This window comes from Dermacentor silvarum, chromosome 3 (genome assembly GCF_013339745.2).
Source record: "Dermacentor silvarum isolate Dsil-2018 chromosome 3, BIME_Dsil_1.4, whole genome shotgun sequence".
NCBI classification, from domain to species: Eukaryota; Metazoa; Arthropoda; class Arachnida; order Ixodida; family Ixodidae; genus Dermacentor; species Dermacentor silvarum.
In genome coordinates this window covers 48,098,682-48,119,668 of record NC_051156.1, presented here as the reverse complement: position 1 = coordinate 48,119,668, position 20,987 = coordinate 48,098,682, and the positions used below count along the sequence as shown (strand labels likewise).

Here is a 20,987-nt window from a genome sequence, read left to right as displayed (position 1 = left end):
TCTCGACAAATGAAATATCCAGACATCATCATAGACAGTACATCATACCCCCTCATGTCAGAAATGATTGTTTTAAGTACAGCTTTATCGCGAGAGGTTTTACAGAATGTAATGCACTGACCGACTCTGTCATGTCAGCCTCATGCGTTGAAGAATTTTTACAATGTGTACACGATTTTCTTTTTGCCGCTAACTAATATGTATATCATAACTTTGCCATAGGTGTATCTGTTCATTTCTTGATTCTCATTTTTGGGGGGGAATTTGCACAGTGCATGGAATTTAAACTGATTCTCATCCCCGTTGAGACGTCTGCAGTTGTTCATTTACTTGCTTTTTTTGTTGTCATACTGTATTATTGCATGTGATCGTATCTTTCACTCCTGTAATAGCCTTTCATCGGCTGATAGTAATATTAAATAAATAAATAAATAAAAATAACAAATATTGAAATATATATACACACCAGCAAGGGTAGACAACCGGTGAACCATTAGAGTTACAGAAAGGGTGCCAAGAGAAAGTAAGCGCAATCGAGGACGGCAGAAAACTAGGTGGGGAGATGAAATTAGGAAATTTGCACGTGGAAATTGAAATCAGGTAGCGCAAGACAGGGGTAATTGCAGATCGCAGGGAGATTCCTTCGTCCTGCAGTGGACTTAATTATAGGATGATGATGATGATGACCATGGAAAGGCTGACCATGATGACCATCGGAGTATATTTTGCTAACGTTTCGGCACGTGCCAGTGATTTATCAACGTAATAAATACACACCTTTGGCATGTATTTGTACACACCTTTGGCATGTATTTGTTGTAGACTTTTCAACAATATACTTCTCAGTATCAACAGTGAAGGCTTACATTTGCAAGATCTAGTAGAATTTCACAGGCGGTAAGAGCTCACCATGAGCAGTAGATTTTAAAAAAATGGCGGACGCTTAAGGTTCGCTTTTAAGAGTGGAACGCGATAGCATTCAAAGATCCCTGGCTGCTTATCAGGCTTCCCGGCAACTGCAGCTTTCTTTTTTCTCCAACTTCACCTCCGCATGCGGCTGCCGAGGGGGCGAGCGCCATCTGGATGGTATTTTTGCCAGGAGCAAACAGCGGCGCGCTGCTGTATGAGTGGTAGAAATGCTGGAAAAGGGGCTTGTGTTTGAGTTTCCGCCTAAGAGAATTACGTTTTCTCGTATATTGAAAATTACAATCCGACGCTATCACGTCTATAGGTTGCGGTTACGTCGTACTTTACGATTTTTCTGAGGCGTTTTGCTTTGAGAAATTCGATTAGTTCACCAGCGCCATTGCGCCACGCGGAGGGCCTGCGTGGTCGGGGTGGTTCGGGTTAATTTTCTTGGCCACGGACGCCGACACCGACGCCGGATTTTATGCGACACGGGGCCTTTAATGCTGTCGCGTTAAAATAATGCTCGATAGCAGGCAACTGTGTGAGCTGACGTGGAAAGGACACATGCAGCTGCCACATTCGTAAGAAAATCCATAGCTTATTCCGTTACGTAACATTCGAGCTTATTTTGGACACATGAATTAAGCTCAATAAAATGCATGCCCTTGCCACCTCTCGTTCTTTTCTTCTTTCCATGGTTCTACCCATCCCTCTACCAAGGCGACGATCAGCACCGCAAATGCATGCAATATCCTTGTGTATGGCTGCATGGAGAGCTTCCTACGGGAGCTATTTACAGAAACACTAGAGGCATGATCTTCCTGTCCATCAATACAACTTTGTTACGGTAATGGTTTTGGTCACCACCGTAGATATTCTAGTGTTAAATCTTCGTCGCTGTCCTTGAATTTTTTTTCTCTGTGGGCATTTCGTTCCGATTATGAGACATAGATATTCCAATTCAAGTAACTTTTGTTGCGCTGACCACTAATTGCAAAGGGATGGTCACGACGATGGTCATGAATTATTCTACTCAGATGTCTGTTTTGGCGGCGAGATCCTGTATTATAGACGCCCTTCAATCTCTGTGTCTGCAGTAGCGAGTGCTTGTACGCAGCGAATTTTGCGTCATATTTTCATAGAGCCACTAATATTTATTTATTTATTTATTTATTATAAATTTATTGACACCCCAAATATCCAATTGAGGCTTTTACATGAGGGGTACGCATGCCTAGTAGGTTATATTTTCAATTAATGTCTTCAACGATGAATGATTGGAGTGGTGCACTGCTTCAGCAGGTAGATGATTCCAGTCTTTCGCTGTTTGAACGAAGAAAGAGTTAAGATGAGCGTCGGTGCGAGCTGGAGGGGGATAAACAGCCTTTGGAATGGCTAAGACGAGATGAAGTACGATGTGCAGGTATGATGTCGGTCTGGTGAAGCAGCGAGTGATAAAGCTTGCTGTGTTGCGGCGGTGCTCGAGGGTTGGAAGGTTTAGAGATGACTGAAGTTTTGTGATGCTAGTGCGGTAAGCATAGTCGGAGTGAATAAACCTTGCTACGCGATTCTGTATGGATTCCAAAGCTGTTGCCCGGTTAGATTGGTATGGGTCCCACACTGAGCATGGGTATTCCAGTTTGGGTCAGAAGAGTGTTTAATATGCTAGTAGTTTTACGGAAGTGGGAACCAGACGTACATTGCGGAGCAGGTAGCATAGAACTAGGTTGGCATAATTACTACTGCGGCAAATGTGTGAAGACCAACCGAGGTTACTGGATAAGTTAACACCTATGTACTTATACGAGGCTACGGCACATATTTCAGAACCGGCGATAACGCATTTAGTTGAAATAAATGATTGGTGCCAGTGCAAAGTAAGTAGCGATGTTTTCTTGCCCTTTAGAGACATTAGCCAATTATTACACCAGGTTTCAATGATGTTAAGGTCGGACTGGAGTGAACAAGAATCAGCGTCGTTAGTAATAGGACGATAGATTACGCAATCATCAGCGAATAAATGATTTTTCGAAGATCAACCTCTCCGCTATTTGCTAATGTATATTAAGATGAGTAGTGTTCCCTCGACAGTGCCTTGCGGCATACCGGAGATAACAGGTAATAGATTAGACAAGCATTGGTTAGCATAAACGAACTGCTGATGGCTAGTCAGAAAGTTGCGTACCCATTAGAGAAGAAAAGGGTTAAGATTTAAGCATAACAGTCAAAGGAAGAGCCGTTCACGAGGTACCTTGTTGAATTCCTTTTGGCAATCTAAAAAGAGGACATTTTAGATACATTTTGATCAAGATGTGAGCTTATGTCATTAACGAAGGGAGCTGGTTGAGTCTCGCAGGATATGCCTTTCTGAAAACCGTGGTAATTAGGATTGAAAATTTTGCTGATGTTAGAAATTTTACAATTTGAGAATAGACTATATGCTTCATTATCTTGGAAGAAAAACTGGCGAGGAAAATTGGCCGGTAATTGTGGCACGATGACTGCGTCGGAACAATGTGTTAAAACCGCCGCAAGTGCGGTTTCTGTTACAAGTTTCTGTTTTGCTTTTCTACACTGTAAAAAAATTGCTTTGGGTTTACGGCAAATCTGCTGGTAATTTGTGACCGAACACTTTCCGTAAGTAAAGAACGGTCATTTCCGTAGAACGGACAACCGTGAAAATAGAGACCGTATTACAAAATGCGAGTGCTTACATATTCAGAAAACGGAAGACTCTGTATCCTGAATCCTATGGTTCGACCGTTAATGTACAGGTGCTTTCCGTATTCAGAAAACGGAAGGCACTGTATGTTGAATCTGTAGTATGCGGTCCAACCGTTAAAATACAGGTGTTTTCGTATCCAGGAAACGAAAGGCTCCGTATGCTGAATTTGTACTATACGGTCCATCCGTTAAAATACAGGTGTTTCCGTATCCAGAAAACGAAAGACTCTGTATGCTGAATCTGTACTATACGGCCCAACCGTTAACACACAGGCGTTTCCGTACTCAGAAATAAAAAGGCTCCGTATGCTAAATCTGTACTATACGGTCCAATCGTTAAAATACAGGTGTTTCCTGTATTACGTTTTACAGAGCATATTGATTGTTTAGAGAATGTACTATCGGGAACAGAAGTGCCTAAAATGTGCGAATGTCGACCGAATTTTATTGGTGCAATTTCTGCTGGGATCAGCCACGCTAACATTTGCATTCGGAAAGTGGTCTGCAACACAGATGATAGCGGCTGATACTGCAGAGATGCAATTTGGTCGACACTCGCACGTCCTGGGCACTTTTGTCCCCGATAGTACATATCCTTTAATGTAAATTTCATGAATGCAGTACATCGCAGAAGCAGCAGATCGCTATGGATCTGCTGTCTGGATCGCTATGGATCTGCTGTCTATGGATCTGTCTATGGATCTATGGATCTGCTGTCTGAATCGCTATGGATCTGCTGAAAACTGTCTGGCCAACACATAGAAATAGCTCAAAAGATCAAACACTTTGCCTTTTGTGATATGAATGAATTGCACGACATATATACAAATAAGTGCAAAATTTTATTCGTCAAGTACTTTAGATCACAGAAGCAATTTTATTTTCTTCGACCACTCGTCTTGCACTGTTTCCTGGTGAAAGCTGTTCCCACATGCCTTGCAAGGATAAACTTGCTGCTGTTAGGAGAAACAAATAATATTGGTGAAGTTCCATCCTAAACGAAGTGGCAACAAACGACAATCACAGAACACAACAAAGCGGTAACTGAAGTATTAGAAAACCATGAACGTGGTTCAACATTGTCAGAACAAGGGATGTTGCTGTAGCGAACATTTCGACAGATACGTGTCATCAGGGCAGCAACTGTTTTCCTTGGCAGCGTTTTTGGATGTGCATAACTCACTCGCCCCTACCCATATCTGGTGCATATAGTAGGTCAAGAAAAACCAGTGTTAAAATAAAGGTAGGAAGGGTGTGTTGCGCAGTGATTGTGATGGAGTGTGCAGGGGCACTGCTGTAAGTTGTTACAATGAGTAGGGATGACCTAAACAGAAAACGATCTGTAAACCTAGTACACCTATTCTTCCCAGAAATCAACATAAGAATTAAAATAAACTGTTTGGACATTTGGCAAAAAAAGCAATGAAGAATTAGGCAAAATAAATTTTGTAACATGATGTGTCTGGTTAAGATCAGTGGAAATGGCAAATGAAGGTACGTTATCAATAATCATTTCATCAAGATCCGATAAAGAAAAAAGATATTGGTCAACTATTAAATAAGTAAGGACACCAAATTAAACTGGGTATGACCATAAATAGTAAAGAACAGCCTGTGAAAAAAATGGGACGGGAAATAATAACAAGGTGCAAGATAGAGAAAAGTTAAGCGCTGTTTACTGTATGTTCATGCCACTACTGACAACTTGAAGTTTCAGTCTTCCTCCTGAAGCTCTATTACTTGGATAAGGAAATGGGTCACTTTGCAGACAAGTCTACGTTCAAATTCTGTTCAAATCTTCAATGTAAATTCATGGAATAAAATGGTATGGACAGTCCTACTGGATGGGCATTCATTCAGCAGTACCATCCACAGGTATTAGCTTAAAATTTATTGGTCGCACTGGACCTTAGCTCTTGGGAAATCATTAGCTGTTTTTTTTATCACAGATGCCTTCAAGTTATATCGGTTGGCAGGAGTGCTAGCAAACAACATTATACTTGTTGCCGCAGTAGTGGTAGAACGCCCGCTTCGGCTGCGGGAGGCTGTGGGTTCGATTCTCACCGCCGCCGGGCACCCACTGGTTCAAAAGGGTACAAGCGTACCCCGGCCTGGCGTTCGGCTTCCTTCAGGGGTGATACGCTTGGGAAAGGAGCCTGCGCCCTGAATTCCCGTCGAAACCAACGTGAGCACGGGTTCGATTCTCACCGCCGCCGGGCACCCACTGGTTCAAAAGGGTACAAGCGTACCCCGGCCTGGCGTTCGGTTTCCTTCAGGGGTGATACGCTTGGGAAAGGAGCCTGCGCCCTGAATTCCCGTCGAAACCAACGTGAGCACGTAAATAAAGTGATGTCTGTGCCGCTCCCATGGCGGTCATTTCCCATGTGGCGCCCCAAGCACCTATTGAGGTGGGGGCACCTTCGGGTTGAGGTCAAACACCCCTTGATTTCCGTGCTCACGCTCGTTTCGACGGGAATTCAGGGCGCAGGCTCCTTTCCCAAGCGTATCACCCCTGAAGGAAGCCGAACGCCAGGCCGGGGTACGCTTGTACCCTTTTGAACCAGTGGGTGCCCAGCGGCGGTGAGAATCGAACCCACAGCCTCCCGCAGCCGAAGCTCACGTTGTTCCGTGCTCACGTTGGTTTTGACGGGAATTCAGGGCGCAGGCTCCTTTCCCAAGCGTATCACCCCTGAAGGAAGCCGAACGCCAGGCCGGGGTACGCTTGTACCCTTTTGAACCAGTGGGTGCCCGGCGGCGGTGAGAATCGAACCCACAGCCTCCCGCAGCTTGTTATCAAGAAAATGTAGCTTCTTATCTACCACTACTTGCAAAGTAAAATTTAAGCCCTTTCCTAGAGAGTCAAAGGCTTCTACTACTATTGAAGGCTTGAATTTTACTTCGGAACTACCGGTAGATAACAAGCTACAGTTCCTTTATGTCAAGTTAGAAATTCTACCACAACATGTGTGTTGGTCATTCATGCCCCGAGCTGGAAAACCGCTAATGAACTATGCCTCAAGCCATTCCAGGCTTGTGAAGAATGGCATAGTCATTTCATGTTGCCGGTCAGCATTGTTGAAGTCGTGTTACCGCACAGTAAACATTGCCTTTCTTGAGCAAGTGGATCGGTTGAGAGAGGCCGGGTACCTGCTCGCTGTGATGCTGGCGTCATGTGCTAGACTAATGAAAAACGTAAACAGGATAAAGAACTATGCACAAAAAAATCAAAGGCAGAAAGAATTAGCTTCCAAGGTTTCAGTGCTTCCGTATGTGCATGGCCTTTCACACAGACTTAAAAAGGTGGCTGGGAGTTACGAAGTAAAAGTGGTGCTTTCAGCTAAAAACAAGAGGTAGTGTGTGTTCTAGGGTAAAAAGTAAGTTCGAAAGTAAGGGTGATGCAAAGAAAGAATGCAGTATTAAAAATCCGCGCGAGAACCAATTTCTTCATTGCGCGAAGAAAGTTGTGTATCAGGTTCCTATGACATGTGGTCATGTGTACGTAGTGCAGACTGCAAGAACACGAGACTAAGGGAATACTTGTCCAGTCTGAAATGTGGCCCTAGTAAGCATTTGGCTATGCTTTGTCAAGAACATGCGTGCTCACCTTGACTTAGAAGCACTGGCATATTGTTTAGGCATCGAAATCAAATCACGAGAGAAATTGTGGAAGTGCACTGGATTGCAAAACTCAAGGAAAATGCATGTCATCCTTCTGTTTCACTGCTAGATTCGCTCCTGTCTTTTCATCTTAAGTGCTTGTTTTATCCGTATTGCTGTTTTTATGTTGATCGGGTCGCGCTTATCCATGGCATTTTTATCAGAAGTGTTATATACGCTATTGATGTGTTCTGTTGACTGGATAGCACAGATCTGTGGGTTCTTAAGTAAATGGTTCTTAGAAGATAAAACCAGTTGTTAGAATGCGATCGTGCTTGTGTTGCTTCTTTTCTTCGTCCTTGTTTGTTTTGCACAAAACATTTTTTTAAATGAATCTGTTCCACTTAGGCCGACTCGCAGTTTTGCTTCCTTTTTTTAAAGGTAATGACACGTATGGCTATCACATACATGTACAGTAAGACCTTCATTCCCAAACAAAGTGAACAGCACTACTCTATGCGTCAGGTGAGTTGCTTCACACATTCTCCCAAACATTATTAGCGCAGGTTGCTGAGGTTGGCAGGGAAACTGATGTATGGAGCAATATAAAATATTAAGTACTCAGCTCTTAATATTTTCTCTGCTGTTTAAGCATCGTTGGGTCTTATAGTAAGAAAATACGGAATACAACATGCATAATTCACGACGCAACCCCTTTGGAAGTATTTAGTAGTCTGAATTATTATGGATTGCATATTTAGTTTAGAAGAAGGATTTCATTCCACTGCAAGAATGGCATCATCCCAACAATTCTTGCGTTTGGTGCTATATTTACTTTTATTTCAGTTGGAATGTAGATGCATCGACAGCGATATCGCTTGACATGTCTTCGATTGACTGTTTCTTCAACTTAAGCAAACTCATATTCTGAAATCACCTTGTAGATGATACCAAGAACTTGCTCAGCAGGAGTATGTCTAACGTTCACGAGATCTAAGGCTCTTGAACGCATATCTAAGAAAGCCTGGGGTGCATGCTGCTCTCTCATTTAATCAGCAAGTTTCTGGAAATCATCTATAAGTTTTCTTGTGATGAATGTAAATTTGCTTGTACGGGAGAAACATGGAACTTGAACAGGTGAATTATGCAGCATAAGAATGATCTCCGCAAGAAGCAGGCATCAAGAAGCATTGAAGAATTATTGGGATGATTTAAAATTCTGGTAGTGGAATGAAATCTGTTTTCTAATCTATATCTAAACTCCTTGATTATTCAGCCTACTACCACTACCTTTGCCAGAAACATTCATAGTCATTATCCTACCTATGCCAAATTTTCCGACCAATATTCAAGCCTTCATAAGCTGTTTTTTTTTCACTGCTAATTCTCTGAGGGAGAAGAGGTGTCCTATTTATCTCTACCTATTTCTCGTTCACTGTTCACTCAAACTGCATTAAGCTTGAGCAGGTTCTATGCTTAAAGCTGTGATTCCCTTTCCCTCTGCCATCTTTGACCCACCTGCTTAGCTAAGTAGGTAGAAAAACTGCAGAAGAAAGGTGGTGGCGCTGAGTTGGACTTGTGCCCCAAGGAACCTTTGCACGGTGGCTCGAGGAGCAACTGCTTGTGGCATGGAGTGGCTCAAGCTGTGATGAGTTCACTTTGTAAAACCCTGCTGGTTACTGCTGGCCCGTCTTTGCCGGAACAGGAATGAACGTTGGCAGTCTGCAGTCTCAGTTTCTTCCTTGAGCGCCATGGCCATGTAAAGAAACCTTGTCTCGACAGGCTGCATAAAAAAGGATAATTTTCTGAGCTAAGTCTTTTTTCCTAAAAGAACCCATTTAAGTTGTATTTGTAACTTTGCGACACTTTCCGGGTGATGCCAGCTGTACTTCATTGGACAATACTACAATCGTGACTGAGCTGTGGCCATTCTGAATACAGCTTGCAACACGTGACAAGGCCATATACACAAATGCAACCAAAATAGTAAACGTTTGTTGTAGCTTCTGTATATGGCACTATTCGAATGAGACATTTGTAGCACTCTTCTCAGCTCAGTAAACTTATTTCTAGTTATTTTACTTTTCATGAGGAAATTGCCATGAGCTTCTCTTGAAGAGTAAGTAAACATTCTTGCTTCAGTTTATTCTTCAAATTCTTGCATCATGAATGGATATCAGGAACCCATTTACACCACAGGCAGAGCTCCATGTTTAAAAACATTATAAATCAAAAGTTCAATATCACAATTTTCATAATCGTGTCATGCTAGTATTATTGGTGGCTATGGCTGCTTCAAGCAATTATTTTTCATTAAGGTGGAAGCAGTTATCAAATCAAATTGTTTGCAGCAAGGGTGTACAATCCACAAAATCAATCAAAAAGGCCACGTGTTCACTATTCAAACGTTTAGGATAGGTTACATGCAACAGCTAATAAAGATTGCAAACTTGAAAATCCCTACTGAAGAAGAAACCAGTTTTTGAATATGGAGAAAGATTCCACCAGCTCATGTGGAGTACACCCTTACTATGTACTCTAAGCGAAGAATGTTGTTACAGCAATGCTTGAACACTATATGAATGTAACAATCAACAACCTTAAGCAGAACCTTAACACCACTAAACAAATCGTGCTTCGAAGATTCCTGATCCGAAATTCTCAACAAATTGTTCTGGTGTTGTATGTGTTAAGCTTGTTGTGCGTTCTGAAATGCAAGCTTCCATCTACAATTTCTCTAAAGGCAATATCAGCTTTCTCAAGATAGGTATGACGTGCAGATAAAGTGGATAATGCATGACATCATGAACACTCTGATGTGTTTACCAGTGGGCTCACTCATGCAGCCATGAAATTATGAGATGCAGACACATTTTACGTTGAAACCGGTTTTGTGGAGTACTGCATGCTTCCCAGGCTTCTCCAGTTGTGAGAGCTGTCTCCCCTACACAAATGAGTGATGAGGAATAAAAAAAGAATTTCAACATGCAACAATATGTTGGTCATTTGGTAGTATCCAGCAGGCTTTTTGACTCCTAGCTTGCCTCATACAAATCTACCATGCACAGTATTTGCTTTGCCCAAGCATCAGCCACTTTACGATGCAATGTGTACAGAGCCCTTGCCCTTAGTTTTTCTGCTTTGGAAACAGTTACCGTGTGTTCAGCTGGCGTTGAGAAAGGGGACATAAAATACTATGTGCACCACTGATCTCTCCTATGTTTTGCTGGATGCCGCTTCGCTGCCCACAGAGCCAGGCGTAGATGAAGCCAGCGGAAATGCAGTGTCGTGCAGCGGCTTGTCCCAAAAGTAGGGCATTACGCTGCACTTACTAGTGTGTGCCGTCGCATAATATTGCTGCCATAAAAATTTTTCTTCATGGTTTTCCACATCTAGGCGATGTCTCCACATGTCTGGTGAGAGCTTTTACGACGTTCTGAACCCGTATGTGTTAAGTTTTTCTTACAGAAAGCATTTTCTGATTCACAAGTGTTTTCAGCACGCGCCACTCATGTTGGCGATGCTGTCAGTACTGTGATGGAAAATTCTGGACGTCTTCTCGAAATACTTCTCTGGACTGCTTCGGTAACTTACGGCACAAAGGGCAAGCATTATAGCAGAAGAAATAGCCGCACTCCCGTGCAGGTGAAATGCCACAGCAAAGTCGTGAAGTACCAGCTTGTGGGACAAGGTTGGCTTCAGTCAAAGGCGCTCAATGCGCTATCCAGCCACCTATAGAAGAGCTCAGTGGTGTGCAACCTTTTATACTAGCTTTGCTTTCTAGTCGGAACATTGGAAACAGCTCCCACCTTACTTTTCTCAACCTGTGACATGCGAAGCGAAAGTCGCATCACTGTATTGATTCTAAGGCTTTAGTTTTCTAAGCGAACTGCCTGCATATTCTAGCATGTTGTTACAAATATAGTTGGCACATTTTTACTGTTACAAGACATGTTAGTTGGCTGATAGAAATGTGAAACATGTTACAAGCGCTGATAGGATGCAAGAAGCAGAATTGAAATTTGCTTGGCACAGGGGCTACAGCAGGCAAGTATGGTTACTGTATGCTCTAGTGTTGTTTCAAGTAAAAGTTTTTATGCTGTATTTCTACTTATTCTCAACCATCAAACTGCACAATCAATGTTCCAAGTTTATGCATTCTTGGCGTTTGATTGCCCACGTGATTTATTTCCTATGAACACAGGAGGTAATCCCTCTATAATAAGCAAAATGAGTTAGAAAAAAAAGCCATGATAATAGTCCACAGTTGCCGAGGGCAGAAGTAATTAATGGCTGATAGCACTTAATTGAAGCTACATAAATATTCAGTTTTCTCACAGCTTGTTCAGCAAGTAATAAAGAGGTATGCTGTGCACCTTTTCATGACCAATGCAATCTGGTGAGAGACTGTGCACTGAGTCTGCTTGGTTGTATTCGGCAGTTTGACTTTGGTATTTTGCTATACATAATTCCTTGGGTACTCGTAGCTTACTTTGCGATAAAATGGAACTTGGAGCAGTGGTCATCTATACATAAATATTTGCACATAAATAACGCAAGCACAATTACAGCATGATGAGGGGGGCAATATGACACTCAGAAAAAAATGATATTACGATTATAATGTGACGTGATGCCAAAAGAAAACAAAGCAATGCATAGAAGCAGATGGCGCTTCCATGCCACCAAGATTATTTACTAAATAGGCAGCGCTTCAGAAGTGCCCGCGACACAATTGAACAAGGCAAAGCTGCGTTTGCTCGTGTGTGTTTGAACACGGCTCCACACGCGGTAGCGATCATAGCATTGTTACCAAGTGGTTTAGATCACCGCCGTTTAAAGTTCCAGGAAATGTACAGAATAACAATCTGCTTTATGGTCTTACAGAATATAACGTGAAGTACATTACAAGGCCGGAAACATTGCTAGAAAAGTTGCCTTATATTTGCATAAATCGGCAAGCAGCATGGCTTGTTTTATATAGAAGAAATTTTCATGATACCGCAGTGTGCAGGGTTTTAAAGACAAAGTGAAAAACATTCAGCCCATATACCACACTATGACGGTATGCAATAATTGTACTCTCATAACCTAAAAGGTGTAGTTGATTTTACAAAAGTTGGCATTCTTCAATCTGAGCCCTGTAAATTTTAACACGCAGGGGCACCACTTGGCTAAGCAATAGGGATGTAATGTGTATGCATACAAGCATTACCCCATGCATTTGTACCACATCGCCCATAAGAAATCAATTTTCCCGTCCAAGTCTGCCTCATGCAAGACTAGAATTAAAGCATAAGTTTATACAGTCCTCCAAACAAGAACACCTCATTTTCACATATGAAATTCATATAAATAGATCTTTCTTGATGCCAGCCTCCTGGAATGCTGAACCTTGCTGCATGCTTTCGAGAAATTATAGTAGTAGCACTTTACTCAAAAGTTATTTAGAGCTGCAGGGCTGCAGTGTTGCAGAACACACCTACAAATGACGCATTTCATGTATAACAACTTGGTTGATTTGCTTCAACAACCTACCAAGAGCAAATTAAAATTATTTCTTCCTTTTTAGCATTTTTGCGTGCTAGACCACACTCGAATGTCATCAATATAATAACTTGGAGAAACAAATCTGGCTTATACGGGGCGTCCCAACTATTACACACAAAGGTTTGAAAATATGCAAATGCTACGTATCTGGACACAACCAAGGTAACGTTTGCCATCACCTGGAGATACTCACTTTTTGCATTCTGCCTAATTGCATAATTAAGTGTAAATTATTTCATCAACTTCTCAAATATTATAACTACATGAAATACGTGCTACATGAAAGTTTTTCCGAGCGTGAAAAAAAGCCTCGAATACACGCAAAGAGCCTCGAGCGGCCATTCGTGCGGCAATTTTATGTGTATTCGCGAGCTTCTTTCCCGCTCGGAAGAACACTTGTAGCACTTTTTGCACAACAGGATGTTGTATCGGGAGTTGTTCATGGTGTTCTACAATTTCCTCATTTACACTTTTCATCTGATTAGAGTAATTGAGAGGTTGATTAATTAAGACTAATGATCTAATTAGGCGGAATGCAAAGAATATTCTCAGTATCTCCAAGCAATGGCAAACGTAATAACTAGGTTTTGTCCAGCTACGTGGCATCTTTATTTAAAAAATATTTATGCATCATAGTTGGGATACTCCGTATATTAACACCTTCACATATTGCCACAGCTGCGTGTTGTAACATTCAAAGGGTGCTTGTCCACCAGCACTCCTATGTGTCACTAACAGTGATCACCTACACAGCTAAGTGGATCGCCATGATGCAGGTTGGTAGTAAAATGCTGAGAGAAACAAATCCACTCACTTTGAAGGCAACAATATTGCGGTAACTTGAGAGTCATGGCCTCATGGCAGGCAGCAGATCTCTTCTCAGCTCCAGCAGGACACCAGCAACTAGTCTTTCAGTAAAAGAAAATATTCAATCAGTTATGTTATGTTACCTTGTTCTTGCTAAGCATCAGCACAATCATCTGATTTTCATGCATATCTACTTTCTGCTTAAGCAGTTCAACTGAAGTATTTATAAAATACAGTCTATGTTGATTGCATTTGCTTCTCTGGCATGTACAATTTTTTTGCAACTGATACATTTACAGCTAGCTACACGACACGAGCGCTTGGACTGCCTAGACATCATTAGAAGCAAAACGTCTTGCTGCACCACATGCAGTTACACCAAGGAAAGACACAGCAGAGCTAACAATTTTTTTTGGTAACTACAATGAAAATGCATGCAAGCAAGGAGGCAACTATCGCACGTATAGTGCCAGTACAAGCGTCAATACAAATTATGAGAGCAACTGAATGCACTCTTATTCTAAGTTTTTAACGCGCATGAACAACAGGTTATACGCGCCACACGAAAAATTTCGATCGCGCTACCATGGAGATCGATGTGAATATATATGTGCCTTTTTCCCATTCGCGCGCCATTTTTGCACTATGACGCTGTTTACTGGCCTTTTGCAAAAAAAAATAGTCCTGTTCGCGACGCCAGCTTAACACACATCATCTAAACAGCTACGCTATGCAAACCGAGCAAATAGAATTACAACATGCTTACCTCATACGTACGCGTACGCGCAGCGTGCGTACTCTGTTCAACATCCGTTGAGGGCAGGCTATTCCGTATCCAAGCGCATACGTGCACCTGTACACAGGACTTCTTCGATGCCGCAGCGTGCAGAGTTTTGTAGACGAAGGGACACATTCCGTTCAAACATCCCCGCGCTATAACGGCACTTGACGAGCGCAGAAGCGTACACCACACCGCGACAAATTCGGAACTTCGCTAGTCCTAACATGCCGAGAGTCGTACAGCCGAGAGTCAAACAGCCTAACCATCCATCGCGTCTGTTCTTCGCTCACGATGCGTCAATCTCTGTTCCCTAGGGCCTTGCTCCACTCTTGAGTACAAATCAAGACATATTTACGGCAAACTAACAAACTGTACAACATAAAACGATAAGAGCCGGCTGGCTACACAATGCAGCTTCGTCAACCGCTCGTCTTGTTACATCCTCCGAGATCGGAACCGCCGCGCGTGGTTCCACCTGGTGTTGGGAGCGCGGAGAACAAAACAAAATCGGTTTGGTTTTCCCATTTATGCAGTAGTTTTTGGAAGAGTAAAATGATTGCTTGACAAATAATTGAACTCTGGAAGAGGAGATCGCTTTCTCTGCCACAGGGTAGTACATTGTATACAAAGAGATAGAGAAAGCAAGGACAGGAAAAGCAGAGAAGTCAACCAGACGACAGTCCGGTGAGCGTTGCAATGCCGTGCTTGAGTGTAATGCGATGCGTCAATAAGCTCTAGTATAGTGTTAATTTGGACTGGCTGGTAGATGTAATGAACGGGCAAATAATGTCTTGTGCCATTACTTTTACCCATGGATAAAGCTCATGTAATAAATGGTGTTACATGTTGGGTTAAAAAAGAAATAAAGGTTTACTCATTATGCCAACTCGGGACAGGGCGTTTTTTTTTCTTTCTTTCTTTCCTTTTGACGGTACACGCAGTGCTATATCCCTCATCTTCGATCACCTTCCCGTAGTTTACACACGTATTGGTGCCTGTTCGATGCCGCAGCGTGCAAAGTTTTGCAGCCGCGTGAAACACATTCCGCGCAAGTATACCCGCGCTATGACGGCACATGACGAGCACACAAACATACACCACACAGCGACAAATTCGGAACTTTGCCCATTCCAACATGCCGAGAGTCAAGCAGCCTAACCATCCATCGTTTCTGTTCTTCACTCACAATGCGTCCATCTGTTTTTGTACAGCAGAATTCCGTACAAGAAAGTGTGCCCTCGCCGGTCTTGTTTCAAGATGGAGCGCTAAGTGATACATGATGATATATATTAATGACATAGCATTGAATATTAATTCAACAGTTCGCCTGTTTGCCGATGATTGTGTGATTTACAGAGATATATATGGCTATAGCCCTAACGACATTAAAACACTGCAATCTGACCTTAATAAACTAACGGAATGGTGCTGCAAATGGCAGATGCAAATTAACACAGAAAAGACCAATCACCTGAACTTCACTTCCGTTCCAAAGTCTCAAACTAATACTTATATATTAAACAACAGCATAGTAAACTCGGTTACATCGCTTATATACCTCGGTGTCTACATAAATTCTAGCTTAACATGGACTGACCATATAAAATATATCACAACTAAAGCGCAAAAGAAACTTCGCTTTCTGAAGCGACGCTTGCATCTGGCCGACAGGGACACCAGGCTTCAAGCGTACACTTTCTTCGTGCGTCCCTCCCTGGAATATGCATAAGTCATTTGGCATCCCTACCAGATCGCCGTTACCAATCTACTCGAAGCCGTCCAGAATAAAGCAGCGCGATTCATCATGTCATACTACTCCAGATTTCAATGTGTTTCATCTTTGAAGCAAACACTCAACATGCCGCCACTTGCAATGCGCAGAAAATTCGCCAGATTATGCTTTTTTCACACGCTGTATCACAGCAACACCTCATTTGCCTGGTCACACATTTTACCGCCACCTCACACTTTACATCGCATCGATATCATGCCTACAAAGTTAACCCTATCTTTGCCCGGACGGAAAAGTACAAGAATTTGCCGTTAACATTATCAATAAAAGAATGGAATGAGTTACCCTCCAGAATTGCCACGATAACACACAGTCTTCTTTATTTCATTCAGCATTACTAACGTATTTACAATCATAGCACTTTTAGTAACATTTTTCTCTCCCTGAGCACTTATTCGCTTTCGCTATTTTGTTCTTGCTTCGTTGAGTGTGAATTTTGTAAGAATATTTACCTTGTTAATATATTATGTTGCACGACTTGCTGTACCCCAAAGTGCTGTAGTTGCCACCTGCGATGCTCCTTCATTTATGAAAATTGTGTTCTGCTTTATGTCCCTCCCTCCCCCCCCCCCCTATGTAATGCCCCTGTGGGCCCTTCTAGGTAATAAATAAATAAATAAGAATAAATGCTTGCGATTACATCTTACAGCAAGAATTGACAACACTGTCAACAATTGAGCAGTGCAGATTATGCGTAATGGGGGTGTGTCAATGAATGGCAGTTGACAGAGATGAGATATTTTGCAAATACTATGGGGCGATTGAAACCAAATACTGTACAGTTCAGTAAAACCCTTCCACTCCTGAGTTAATTCTTTCTCTCAGTCTAAAATTGCATGTAGCCAGCAGTACTTGGATTTAGAGGCCGCCAGTTCTCTTCGAGGCCATTTCTTGTTAAATGTAAACGCAATCGTGGTCATTATACTGCGTTTCGGTACTGATTTAGAGTGCGCACAATTTTTGCATAGCGCACCAATGTAAGTGCCAATGCACCAGCACCTGAACGGCGCAGGTTTGTTTACGTTGTCATGTATGCCACCGCTCTTCGTTCACTAAAACTTATATGCTCTCCCTCTCTCTCTCTCTCTCTCTCTATATATATATATATATATATATATATATATATATATATATATAGTGCTGACACCAAAGAAACGTCAGTACAAACACAGGCGCCATTTGCGTTGCAATAAAATATTCTTAGAGGATACTTTGTGGGTACAAGCGCTCACGCAGACAGCGTGTATAGTTTTCCTTGCAAAAATACGGATGATCGCATAACAAAAATACGGAATTCTGTCTGTTTCGTGCAGAACAGTGTAGTCACCGTATTATTACGGAAAAATGTCCGTAAAACTTAAAACGGGGAGCACTTTCCGTATTTTAACGGAAATTTTGCTGTATTTCTGAAAATGAGATATTTTTCGTATTTTTACTGCAATTTTTCCGTATAATGACGGAAATCCTCCGTATATTGACGGAAATTTTTTACAGTGTAGCCAAGCAACGTTGTACGCCCAAGATTCCGCGTTCTCTTCTCTCTCTTTTTTTCGTTGTCTGTCCCAGCGGTGTTACATCATTCTGGCAGCACCGCGTTTTTACGATGGTTGACGTATTAAATCTAAAGTTTTTATAGTGTTGTCGCCTTCTGCCATCTGTCCGAGGAGTGGGCGCTACATCAACGCGTGCCATGAAATCGGAACAGTAAAAACGAGATGATCGCGCTTCTACATACACAAGCTGCGAGAGCTGGGAGACCTAATGCTGGAACTAGATTATGCGAAAGCCGACCCTCACCTCACCGGGCTCAGCTACTTGGATACCGCCACAGGGGTGTCCCCCATTGTGAAAAAGTTGCCGCGGCGTCTTCAGGAAGCGTGTATTTCCAAAGGTTCAAGGTATAAACAAGACCATGGCGGAGCCTTCCCTCCGTTTGCGTTCTTTTCCGAGTTTGTCCGTGAACAGGCAAAAATGAGGAATGACTCAAGCTTCATGCTCTGCCCCACGGGCACTCATTTCGCTAAGTACTCCAAGAACGACAAATGGGCAATGAATGAAGGTAACAGAAAGGCACCCATTTCTGTTCATCTCACCGGTGTGGACCTCTGCTCGGAAACACCACCTTCCATAGCACGCTAGAATGTGTCGAACTGGACCAAATATTGTCCTTTCCACAAGAAGCCGCATCCTTTGCAGAAGTGTCGAGCATTTAGGGAGAAGTCACCCGATGAGCGTAAATCTCTTCTGAAGGGGTTTGGCTTATGCTTCAGATGCTGCATGACTACAGATCATTTCACGAAGGACCGTAAGTTTGTTATCGCGTGTGCAGACTGTGGCAGTGACAAACATGCTAAGCACTCCACCATGGGAGTCCTAACGCTGTGTCTCTTGACTCCAAGCAGAGCGATAAAAGTGACAAGCTGAACTGTGAGCCGAAACTGCCTGAGGCTTCCTCAACGTGTACAGAGGTGTGTACAGGTGGCTATACTGGTAGGTCCTGCTTGAAGATCTGCTTGGTAGACGTGAGCCACCCAAGTCAGCCTCAAAAGAAGGTAAGAATGTATGCTATCCTCGACGACCAGAGCAACAGGTTAGTCGCAAGAACAGAATTCTTTGATGTAATCGGGATAAATGGTCATTGTGCCGCCTACACATAAAAGACGTGCTAGGGAGTTGAGGGGACTTTGGGGAGAAGATCTTCTGGGTTCTTAGCTGAAGGCATCCATGGCGGGGAGAAGTTAGCACTCCAAAATCTCATAGAGTGTAATAAGCTGCCGGACAGCAGGAATGGGATTCCTACGCCCAAGGCAGCATGGCATCACGCTCACCTCAAGGCTATAGCCGAACAGATTCCAAGCCTTGACGCAAATGCAATAATTCTTCTTCTGCTTGGCAGAGGCAATTTGAGTCCGTAAAGTACGCCAGCAACCAAACGGACTGGCTCATGCACCCTTTGCCCAAAAACTCGACCTTGGCTGGGTAATAGTAGGCGATGTTTGCATTGACTGCAATAGCACGTCGCACTGTGTCAGCAAGTTCAAAACCAGTGTACTTGAAAATGGTCGCCCGTCTCTCCTAAAACCTTGCCCCAACCACTTCCTTGTTAAAGAAACCATTTCTGCTAGATCACAGTGCACGCGGCCTTGCCAACTTCTCTTCGCTCAGCCACACAAGACCGCTGTAATGATGTCGCAGACGCCTTATTCGAGGTTACTAAGGAAGACAACCAACCTTTTCTTTCCGTGGAGGACAGGAAGTTTTTAAGAATCATGGACACTGAATCCTACAAGAATGAATCAGGCAACTGGGTGGCACCTCTCCCACTTCGTTCTCCGAGACAGCGGCTTCCTAAGAACAAGAAACTAGCTCAGGTTCGCCTCGCCACCATGAAACGCACGCTTAATAAGAAACCTGAAGCAATGGAGCTTGTCGTGGCATTCATGGAAAAAATGGTCAAAATGGCCACGCGAAAGAAGTGCCACCTCTTAAAGAGGGAGAAGAATGCTGGTACCTTCCAACCTCTGGCGTGTGCCATCCACAGAAGCCAGGAGAAACTAGAGTTGTGTTCAATTCTAGTGCGCAGTGCGAGAACACCTCTTTGAACAGTGTTCTGCTCACTGGACCAGACTTGACGAATAATCTGTTAGGTGTGCTCATCCGTTCCAGGAAGGAGCTTCTTGCAGTGAGAGCGGATGTTCAACAGTTGTTCTATTGCTTCGTTGTGCGCGAAGACCATAGAAACTACCTCCGATTCCTGTGGTTCCGCAACAACGACATTCACAATGACGTTGTAGAGTACCGGATGATTGTGCGCGTTTTTGGCAACAGTCTGTCGCCAGCTGTAGCAAATTATGCCCTTCGGAGGATAGCACACGAAGGGGAAGAGGAATTCGGCACGGATGCCAGGCAGTTTGTGGAAAGAGACTTTTATGTTGCCGACGGACTGAAATCCATTCCCACGGAGCAAGCAGCTGTCAGCCTATTGAAGCACACACAATGCCAGTTAGGAGTTTCGAACCTTCGGGTGCACAAGATCGCTTCGAACAGCACCGCAGTGATGGAGGCGTTCCCAAGGGACGACCGCGCAAAGGACCTGAGGGATCTTGACCTGGGCGTCGAAACAATCCCCATCCAACGCAGTTTGGGAACCTTCTGGTATTTAAAGGGGGACGTATTTACCTTCAGAGTCCCGAAACTAGAGAGACCATTCACCCGGCGTGGTGTCTTGTCGACCGTTAACAGCTTGTATGACCCTCAGGATTCGCTGTTCCTGTCACGATCAAAGGAAGGTCACTTCTTCGTGAGCTTCTCACAGAAACCTGTGATTGGGACGCCCCACTCGCTGATGAGAAGAAAAAAGAATGGGAAGACTTGAAGGATTCCCTGAAAGCGCTTGAAGATTTGCACGTGCCTCGTACGTATGCACCAGCCTCACTATCTAAGGCCCGTCGGAAGAAAGCGCATATATTTTCAGACGCCTGAAACAAGGCAGTCGCCGCTGTGGCATATCTGAAGATCACAGACCAAGACGGCACGTGCTATGTGCCATGTGGTCTTTATCATGGCGAAATAGAAGCTGGCGCCACGTCCTGAACACACTGTTCCTAGGCTCGAGCTCTGTGGCGCAGTCTTGACCGCGGAGTTAGCAGAGCTCATAGAAAGAGAACCGGATACTACGTTAGACTCTGTGGACTTCTACTGTGACAGCAAGGTCGTCCTCGGTTATATATACAATGAGACAAGGAGGTTCTATGTGTACGTCAGCAACCGAGTGCAACGCATCAGAAAATCAGCTCGGCCAGATCAGTGGCACTATGTGCCGACTAG

At 43.3% G+C, this 20,987-nt stretch overlaps 1 long non-coding RNA gene across 1 annotated transcript; it reads right to left on the bottom strand.

Moving 5' to 3' along the window:
* Positions 1-4,461: 4,461 nt before the first annotated feature.
* Positions 4,462-13,680, bottom strand: LOC125943776 (uncharacterized). Its single transcript, XR_007465887.1, has 3 exons — positions 13,595-13,680; positions 8,749-9,013; positions 4,462-4,589 (listed from the first exon to the last, which is right to left on the bottom strand). It is a non-coding gene; the product is annotated as an uncharacterized LOC125943776 (long non-coding RNA).
* Between the last annotated feature and the right edge of the window lie 7,307 nt (positions 13,681-20,987).